The sequence below is a fragment of the Dasypus novemcinctus genome, chromosome 20 (assembly GCF_030445035.2).
Source record: "Dasypus novemcinctus isolate mDasNov1 chromosome 20, mDasNov1.1.hap2, whole genome shotgun sequence".
NCBI classification, from domain to species: domain Eukaryota; kingdom Metazoa; phylum Chordata; class Mammalia; order Cingulata; family Dasypodidae; genus Dasypus; species Dasypus novemcinctus.
In genome coordinates, this window is record NC_080692.1 from 26,460,905 (window position 1) to 26,469,809 (window position 8,905).

General features: G+C 37.3%; 1 protein-coding gene across 5 annotated transcripts in view; it reads right to left on the reverse strand.

Moving 5' to 3' along the window:
• Positions 1–8,701, reverse strand: part of LOC101414513 (scavenger receptor cysteine-rich type 1 protein M130) — a 118,703-nt gene extending 110,002 nt beyond the window's left edge. The window contains exon 1 of one of the 5 annotated variants that reach the window (XR_011646658.1): positions 8,482–8,620. The gene's annotated coding sequence lies outside the window, so the exon portion shown is untranslated. Of the gene's footprint in view, positions 1–7,071 lie in introns of all 5 variants that reach the window. The other 4 variants (XM_058282720.1, XM_058282721.1, XM_058282718.1 and 1 more) reach the window with 4 other exon arrangements.
• Between the last annotated feature and the right edge of the window lie 204 nt (positions 8,702–8,905).

The following is an 8,905-nucleotide window of genomic DNA, read 5'->3' on the forward strand; positions in this document are numbered from 1 at the left end:
GTTTTTGACCGAATAGTTCCTCTTGTTAAAAGAAATAAATCAAACTAGAGTTACAATGGCAAAGAGATTTAACATGGAGTTGAGAGGTCATTCTGGAAGTTACTTTTAAGGAAGTTTCAGCCAGATATCACAAACTGCTAAAATATGCAAAACCTCAAGTAAATCAGTGTTCCTTAAAACCCTAAGGACATCTGAACCCTAAAAATAAACCACAAGATAAAGAATTCAGAAAACTAATGTAAAGGAACCTAAAATATTCCAAATAACCACCAACCACAGATAACTTGTCAAATCTTCTTTCCTTTGAAAACCTTTGCCTGAAACTGCCAAGATGGGACATGATTTGGGTTGCTACTTGAATCTGTGCTCCCTGAATTGCAATTCTAAGACCCCAGATAAATACCTTTGTTGACTTGCTGCTTAATTTGTTCTTCAGGAATAGAATCTGACTCTGGAGCCATTGTCGGATTTGCACATGGTATTAATGATAGCTAGAGCCCCTTGAGTTCTGTTTTCTCCCTGAGAGCCCCAGGTTACTATATGTGAGTCCTCTCAGCGCTAAGCCTCCCTTTTTTTGGTTGAGGTTCTAGCCTTTTTTGGGGGGTGTCTTCTGATAAGGGGCAATTTGAACTTCAGTTCTTTTGGCTTGGGCTGGTACCAGCAGACCAGTTTGTATATTTGAACTTTGGTTCTTTTAGTTTGGGCTTGTGGCAAAAGTCCTTTGTGTTTGCCCTTTTTGATGATGTACAAGGAAAATTTCCTTGCCTGGAAATTTTACTTTAAAATTTGGCTCTAAAAATTCCCCCTTTGGTAATGAGCTCTTTTCAGTGGAGGGGCTCTTCCCTAACAATCCATTTGACCTCTGTTCTGACTGTGAGCAATTAAATAATTATTTTGGTGGGCATGGGACAGGTATGCAAATATTATTAGAGTGTCCATCACCTTTTGACGAGAAACCTCAGCTTCCAAAGAATAAGACTCCTGTGAAAGGATAAGGTGGACACCTACAGGCTTGATTGACATAAGGTCGCCTACTACCTGCAAGACAATTTCCATGCATCTAGGTACACTTGGTCATGGGTTAGACAGCTAGAGCACAGGCTGTCTGCCAGGTAAAACAAATATCCCATTAAAGGCACATAGTAAGATATCACACTTCCACAAAACTCAGACAATTCTCCTCAGACTTAGGCTTTAGGATGGCTCACAATCAGAACTAACTAAAAGAATGGGTTCCAATCTATCTAAAAGCTCTGGGTACACAGCCATCAAGCATACCAGCTGGTTTCTTGTGCAAAAAAAATATGATCCTGCCTCTTGTGAAATCTTATCCTACTGAACCTGGTGCATTAGATGAAATCTTGAATTACAATGGCCACAATGAGGATATTTTGATATGCCTAAATTGGGGTACTTGCATGCTTGCCTAGGAAAGAGAGGCTCTATAACTAAGCAATTCTGAATGAGAAGCTTATTTTAATTGATATCAGAAACTTCTAAATGTATAATTAATTGTAAAAGTGCCTCTCTTCAAGAGACAATACTAAATTAACAAAAACCAACATAGACTTATCTAAGCACATTATCAAGCTTGAAAAATTATCCTAAACTCCTGACTCTGTTCTAACCCTCCTTTAAACATCTCCTGTCTTCCTTCTCTATATTCTAATTTAGCCTAATTCCCTTCTACAGTGATAAGATTTCCCAAATCCTACTGAAGACCTGGTAGGCTCTGCCAAAAAAATTTAGTCTTATCATTCAGACTTATGAGCCTGGATACTCAGACCTTTACCAATTAATTTACATGACTGCTAGTGAAGGACATGTCAGAATCTGATGGACAAAGCTAATTGGAAAATTCCCTAAGTAACTTTTCAAAATGAAGAGCTACTGACAAAATTGATGCATTTAAGCTAGCTGAGGAACTTCAAAAGGTCATAAGGTCACACTTGAAGTTTTCCCCCAAATTATTAATTGGAGAAAAATCTAACAATGTATCCCAAACCTGAAGGGCCCATATATGAATATAATATTATTATATAATTATATTACAATGGACATGAAAAAAAAAAAAAACCTTTAAAGAATTCTCTCAGGTCTTGGACATATTATCTCTGAAATCTGTATTCAATTTAATTCTACTCTTGTTAATGGCCTTTGAGAAAAACTAAAAACCCCTCTGAAACATAATTGACTAAATTGGGCTACAGTGGAACCTAATGATTTAGTAAGTCTTACGGATCAATTAGATAACACCTTTAAAAAGGCTGAGAAAAAAAGGCTGAAAAAATAGATCCTCCCAAGCTAAAATGGCAGCTAAATAGGCCTCAATAAACTCTTCAGACAGCAGGGCTCAGGTTACTGGTACTTGTAATAACTGCAAACAACAAGGACATTAGAAAAGAGACTGCCTCCAAACTACCTGGAAACAGTAGCAAACCCCCTCATGTTCTTTGCCCTCTAAGAAAGCACAATGCCTTTCCGTGTGACTGCCTGGGCTGCCATGGGAAATAGCAGAGGCTTTTCCAATTGTCCATGTCACATATTTAGGTGAAACCGATTTGATAATTGGAAACAATTTGAAATGAGGGCATATGGACCCTAATCAATACTAGGGCCACCTTCTCTGTCTTAAATCCCACCACCCTCATTAACTCTTCTCCTGGAACTACAAAAACAATTCAAATGGTGGGTGTCTCCAACAAACCCCTATCTTTATTACCCCCTACTTCCTTTCAGTTAGGACCTTGACAAGGCACTCATCAATTTTTATTAGTCCCCTAGACCCCAGTTTACCTTCTGAGAAGAAACTTCCTTCAGAAAAGGGGGAGTATTTTAGTTTACTAAAAGCTTCTGGGACCTATATACCAGAAATGGGTTGGCTTTTACAATGGGATTTTATTAGGTTAAAAGTTTAGATTTCTGAGACCCTAAAGTATTCAAATCTAAGCATGCTAAGAGATGCTTTCTCACTGAGCTGCAGCTGTGGGTGAGGAGGCACATGGCAGGGCACAATGGTGGCATTGCATTGCCTCTCCCCTCTCCTCTGGGCCTTGTTGCTTTCAGCTTCTGTTTAACGTGGCTTCCTCTCAGTTTAACTAAAGTAATTTAATCAAAAGGTCCCACCTACAATAGGTTTACATGCACAGGAATAGATTAGCTTTAAGAACAAGACTCACACTGCCATATTCCACCATCTAAACCCCCAAAATACATGTTCTTTCAGTATAAAAAACACATTCATTCCATCACAGTATTTCAAAAAGCCTTCAGTCATTTAAATAGCAATGCTAAGTACAAAAGGTCATCAAAATAGGTTATAGGCATATACTCTTGAGGCAAAATTCCCCTCAGGCTGTAGACCTATGAAACTTAGAAAACAAGTTATCTGTTTCCAATATACAAAGAAGAGAAGGCATAGAGTAAGACTTCCCATTGCTATAGGGAGAAATTGAAAGGAAAACAGGGGTCACAGTGACCCAAACAGTTCTGAAAACCTGCAGGGCATGCTCCATTACATTTAAAAGTCTGACAGTCATCTGTAGAACACGGTTACTTCTCCTCAGGGCCCAATGGAGCAGCAGTCCCACCCTTTGTAAGGGCTTGCCTAGCAGCCATCTTTTTGGCCCCACCCTCATCAAGCATCTTGGTGGCCACGAAACTCTAGGCCCACCCTCCAAGAATACTGGGGTGAGGTCACACTCTTCCCAATCTCTGAGGCACAGGCTCAATCCCCCTCAAAACAGTGGGGTGGCAGCCAAACTCTCCCAACCCCTGAGGAATGTGCCCCACCCTCTCTGAAGCCTGGGGTGGTAGCACTCTCCCTGAAGAGTGGGTAGAAGACCCTCCCTCTTCAAGTGCCTTTGCATACTGACCCTTTCTGCATACCTGGGTGGGGTCCCTCTCTTGGTTCAATATGTTTTTAGCACAGATACTCAGCTTCCATGGTTTTGCCTTTTATATTTCCTTTGATCTCTCTCTTTTCTGTCCCTTTTCATCCAGGCTGGCAGTGGTTCCTTTCATACGTATCTTGCAAAAACTTGCTGATTTCACATGCAGGAAACAGGGGTCCCAGCTGTCAGACAGGAAGACTTTCTAGACATCCTTCTTGGATAATTCTATTTCCAATCCTGACTTAACATTGGACTGGTTCCATGTTCAGTTAAGTACTCACATGGGGCACTATTCTCCAGGAATGCATTTTTCAGAAGCTCAGAACTTCCCAAACCATCAATATCTGGTTTCTTTGTGCCCAGGAGTTCAGTTCTCTTATATTTTGTTATAACTGCAAGGAGAAACCAGGCCACACTATCCATTTAGTTTAGAATATCCTCAGCAAAATACCCAAGCTCATCACTTTCAAATTCTGTCTTCTTCTAACACCAGGAATCAATTTTGTCAACTTCTCTACCACTTTAAAGCAAGAATCACCTTCCTTTCAGTGTGCAATGACACAGTCATCAATTTTATCTAAGTCCTCATGAGAAGTATCTTTAACATTCATATTTTTACCAACGGTCTCTTCAAAGCAATCTAGGCCTTTTTTATCAAGCATCTAAGACTTCTTCCAAAATCTTCCCCTAACCCATTTTGAAAGCCCTTTTAACACTTTTTGGTATTTGCATAGCAACACTCTACTCTCTTTTGGTACCAATTTCTGCTGTAGTTTGCTAAAAGCTGCCAGAATTAATATATTGGAAATTGGTTGACTTTTACAATGGCATTTACTAGGTTAAAGTTTACAGTTATGAGACTATGGAAGTGTTCAAATTAAGCTATTATCAGAGATGCTTTCTTACAGAACTGCAACTGGGATGATAGACACATTCAATGGACAAGAAAAAGGAAATAAGTCCTATACATATTCCCGTCCTATACATATTCCCTTCCTATCAGTCAAAGAAATAAAATTTAGACACCACCCTCTTTTAGGTACTACTCCAATCCATTTATGGTCCACATCATCTACTGCTTAGGGCTGCATTCTTTCTGTCCCAACTATCCCTGTCCCCTGGACCTCCTCTTAGACCTTAAACAAATCCAAAGCATTCTAATTTGTGGTCCTCCAAAGAAGAAATGTCATTTAAGAGAACTTTTAGGCCTTGAAGGATATTACAGAAATTGGATTCCTAAATTTTCTTTAATGGCTAAACCTTTATATACCTTCTTTAAAGCTAAACAAATTTAGCCCCTTATTTGGGATAAAATTTGTCAAAATTCCTTCAAGGACATAAAGCATAGTTTGCTTAGTATACCGGCTCTGGCACACCCTAACTACAAATTATTCTTTTTCTCCTTGTCAATGAATGACAAAGAATGTCTTAGGTTTCTTCACACAAAAGCACAAAAATCAACATAGATGTCTAGGATATTATAGCCAACAGTTGGATACTGAATCAGGAGACTACCTTCCTGCATAAGACCCATTGCTGAAATAGCAAAACTTTTAGAATCAGTTGAATAATTAATTATGTGATCTCCTTGATTGTTCATGTCTCTATTCTTTTGAAGCCTTCTCTACCAAAGGATTGATTTCTTAGGAAATTCTCTTACTTTCTCTCACCAATGTCTTTTTTGTCTGTTGTCACAACCTTACGCTGAAACTGGCCAATTACTATTTCCTCAAATAGATTTACAAAAAACCCCAATTGATAATACAGATGCTATTTGGTATACAGATATTTCCCAGTTTAAAGATAACTCAGGAATCGATCCTATTGGATTTGCTATTACCTCTAACCATAAGACAATAAACACAAATTATTTACCTAATCTTAAATCAGCCCAGCAAGCTGAACTTCTTGCCCTCACATGAACCTGTATGCTTGTGGAAGCATAGAAGTGAAAACAGCAAATATGTACACTGATAGTTGGTATGCTTTGGGGGTTGTTCATGATTTTTGGATATTATGTAAACAAAGAGGTTTTTTAACCTCTAATGGAGGAAAAATAAAAATCAGCTCTTATGTTAAGGAGTTGTTAGATGAGATGTTGTTACCAAAGGCTTAGGCTATAATTAAAATTCCTGGTCACTGTCTGACAAATATGGAGGAAAGCACTAGCAACCACTTGGCACATCAAGCTACAAAAAAAAGTGCAGCAATAAATTCTAATCCTTTTTCTATTTCTATAAGGACTCTTAAACCAAGTAACTCTATTAGAAACATCAAAACTTTACTCTTGAGGTTCAACAAAACTCTCCTCCTTAGGAGATAAAAATGGCAAATTGCCAGATTTTTTTTTTTTTTATAAACCTGCAATTAAGTCATGGTTTAGCTCTAAAGGTAAGCCAGTCCTCCTACTTGTCTCCAGAAAACAGTTTTGGAAATTACTCATAATATGTCTCACAGAAACACTGATATAATGGTAAACTGAAGAAGGCAATATTTCTGAAAACCATTCCCTAAAATAGCTGAAAATATACTACAATTGTTTAATTTGTCCCTGGCATAATATAGGAAAACATTTACCTAGCTCTCAAAAATATTTTCCCTCACCTACTGGACCTTTCAAAAGTTGGCGACTAGGCTTTATTCAATGTCCCCTTCCCAAGTCCATAAATATGTTTTAATAATGATTTATGTGTGTTCCCATGGGAGCTGAAACCTTTCCCTGTCGACAAGCTACTGTGATGCTCATCAAAAAGGTATTATTAAAAAAAATAATAATTCCAAATTGGGAAATTCCCTCATAACTTCACAATAACCAAGGAACCCACTTTATAGAACAAATTATGCAAAACATGTCCTATTTTATAACATTTTCATGGCAACTAATTTCATTGTGTCCCAATCCTAAAGTTTAATAGAAAGAACCAATGGTGTAATTAAAATTCAATAACCAACAGTGTATTTAAAACTCAATTAGCTAAAATAATGGAATTCTTCAATCTACCATGACCAGTAAGAATATATACAACTAAATAGTCTTATTAAAGTTAAAATCTACTCCTTTTGGAAAACATAAGTTAACCCCATTTAAAATCATAGCAGGGAGACCTATGAAAATAAACTCTAAACTATATGAGTCTTATTGTCAGGAATTAATCAAAACCTTAAAGAAAAATTAAACCTTGGTAGAACAATCCATTTTCAGCATGCTCCTGGGAGATGAAGACATTCAGAACCATAATCTTCAGTCTGCCAACTTTGTTTATTAGAAAAGATACCTCCATAAAGATGGACTCCAGTTCACTGGAAAGAACCCTATCAGGTACTTTTAACTAACTCATGTGCAGCTAAATTAGAAGGTATTTATTCCTGCATTCCTATTTCTCATTTAAAGAAATCTTCCAACACTGCCTGGAAATCCACTCCAAAATGGGTACCAGATTTACCCAATAATATCTTGAATTTATGCTATAAAGTTTATTTCCCTCTTATTTCCCCTACCTGGACCTACGAACACCTGTCTCTGTAGTGGAGGCAACTTCCTTCCTGACTCCTTTCTCTCCAGCCTTATACAGTCCCATATCTATATCTTAATGAGAAAGCTCAGAATTATGAAGGATCAGAAGTAGATGTCATCTGATATGAAAGGCTAATCTATTTTGATTAGATTGAAATGAACTTGATAATGCTGCTACAGTCTTCATTATTATCATATTATCTCTCATTCACATTTTTATTCCTTCCTTACCTCTTCTTTCTGTCCCAACCCATTTCTGTCTCCCCAGCAATGAATCCTACCCTTTTAAACTCCACCTTTTTCTCAACTACAATTTTATGAAACTTACAGGTCTCATACCAAATAAGTTTGGTCAACAAAATACTAAATTAAAAAAGAAACACAATAACATAGAAAAATAATTATTAAAGGCACTTGATGAGTGGTAAGAGCAGGTAAACATGGGGATTAAGTCTAAGTAATTCCTTTATTTCATTGCAAACCTTAATTTAAATGTAAAAATAATCCTTGAAAGACAAATGGAAAATGTAAAGAAAAACAAGTAAATCAAAAATAATGATAACATAATTCAAAAATCTTCATTATAAACACTAAAATGAAATAGAAGGGGAGGGAAGAAAGGAAGTAAGATATGCTAATTTTTTAAATTCTCAGAATACGTATTTTTTCATTATTAATATCACATAATTTGGTTCTGAATACTTCCTATACAGAAGCAACGTTACTCTTTTTTATAATTTCGTCATTGGCTTGGATTTAACTGCAATGTGTGAAATGGGTATAAAAGAAAATTGGGGAAGTATTAAGGCATATAACTTTCATATTCAGCAAAATTTCATCTCCCGTTCACTCCAAGGCCAATCACAGTTAAATATTAATGCTTGTCTAATATGTCTTGTAGTAGGCACTTTAGAATTATGTCTTAATTTAGCCCTAGCAGCATCCTATAAGGCAAGAACTATACTGAGGAGCATCCATACAGGCCAAGGCCAATTCACACTGCCGTCTGTCTCATTGAGACAGAGATATCGGACAGGGTAAGGCTGGAGAGACATTAGTCAGGAAAGAAGTTACCTTCACTGCAGAGCCAGGTTTTTGTAGTTCCAGGTAGGTGAAGTAAGAGGGAAACAAGCTTTATAGCATAAATCCAAGATGTTATAAAATAACAGAGTGACTTAGTTGAGAGCGAAGGGGGAGGAGCATAAGAGGAGTTGGTGCATCGAGTTAGAAACGAAACGTAAGCAAGCAACATGAGGTGGCGCTGGGAAAGGAACAGGGAAACCTAGAGAGAGGGAAGTTATGAAGGAGCAGGGGTTGTTAAATAAGAAGGTATTCAAGATATTCAAGACCCCAGGAGCTGCAACACAGTCAAGGCTAGTAGCTCACAGCGTGTGCTTAATATATCTCCAAACTACAATGATCAAATGCAATTGGCAAGAATTTTTTTCTTATTTTAATGAAAACTAACCAGGAGTAAAAGTGGGGAAATATCAAGAAT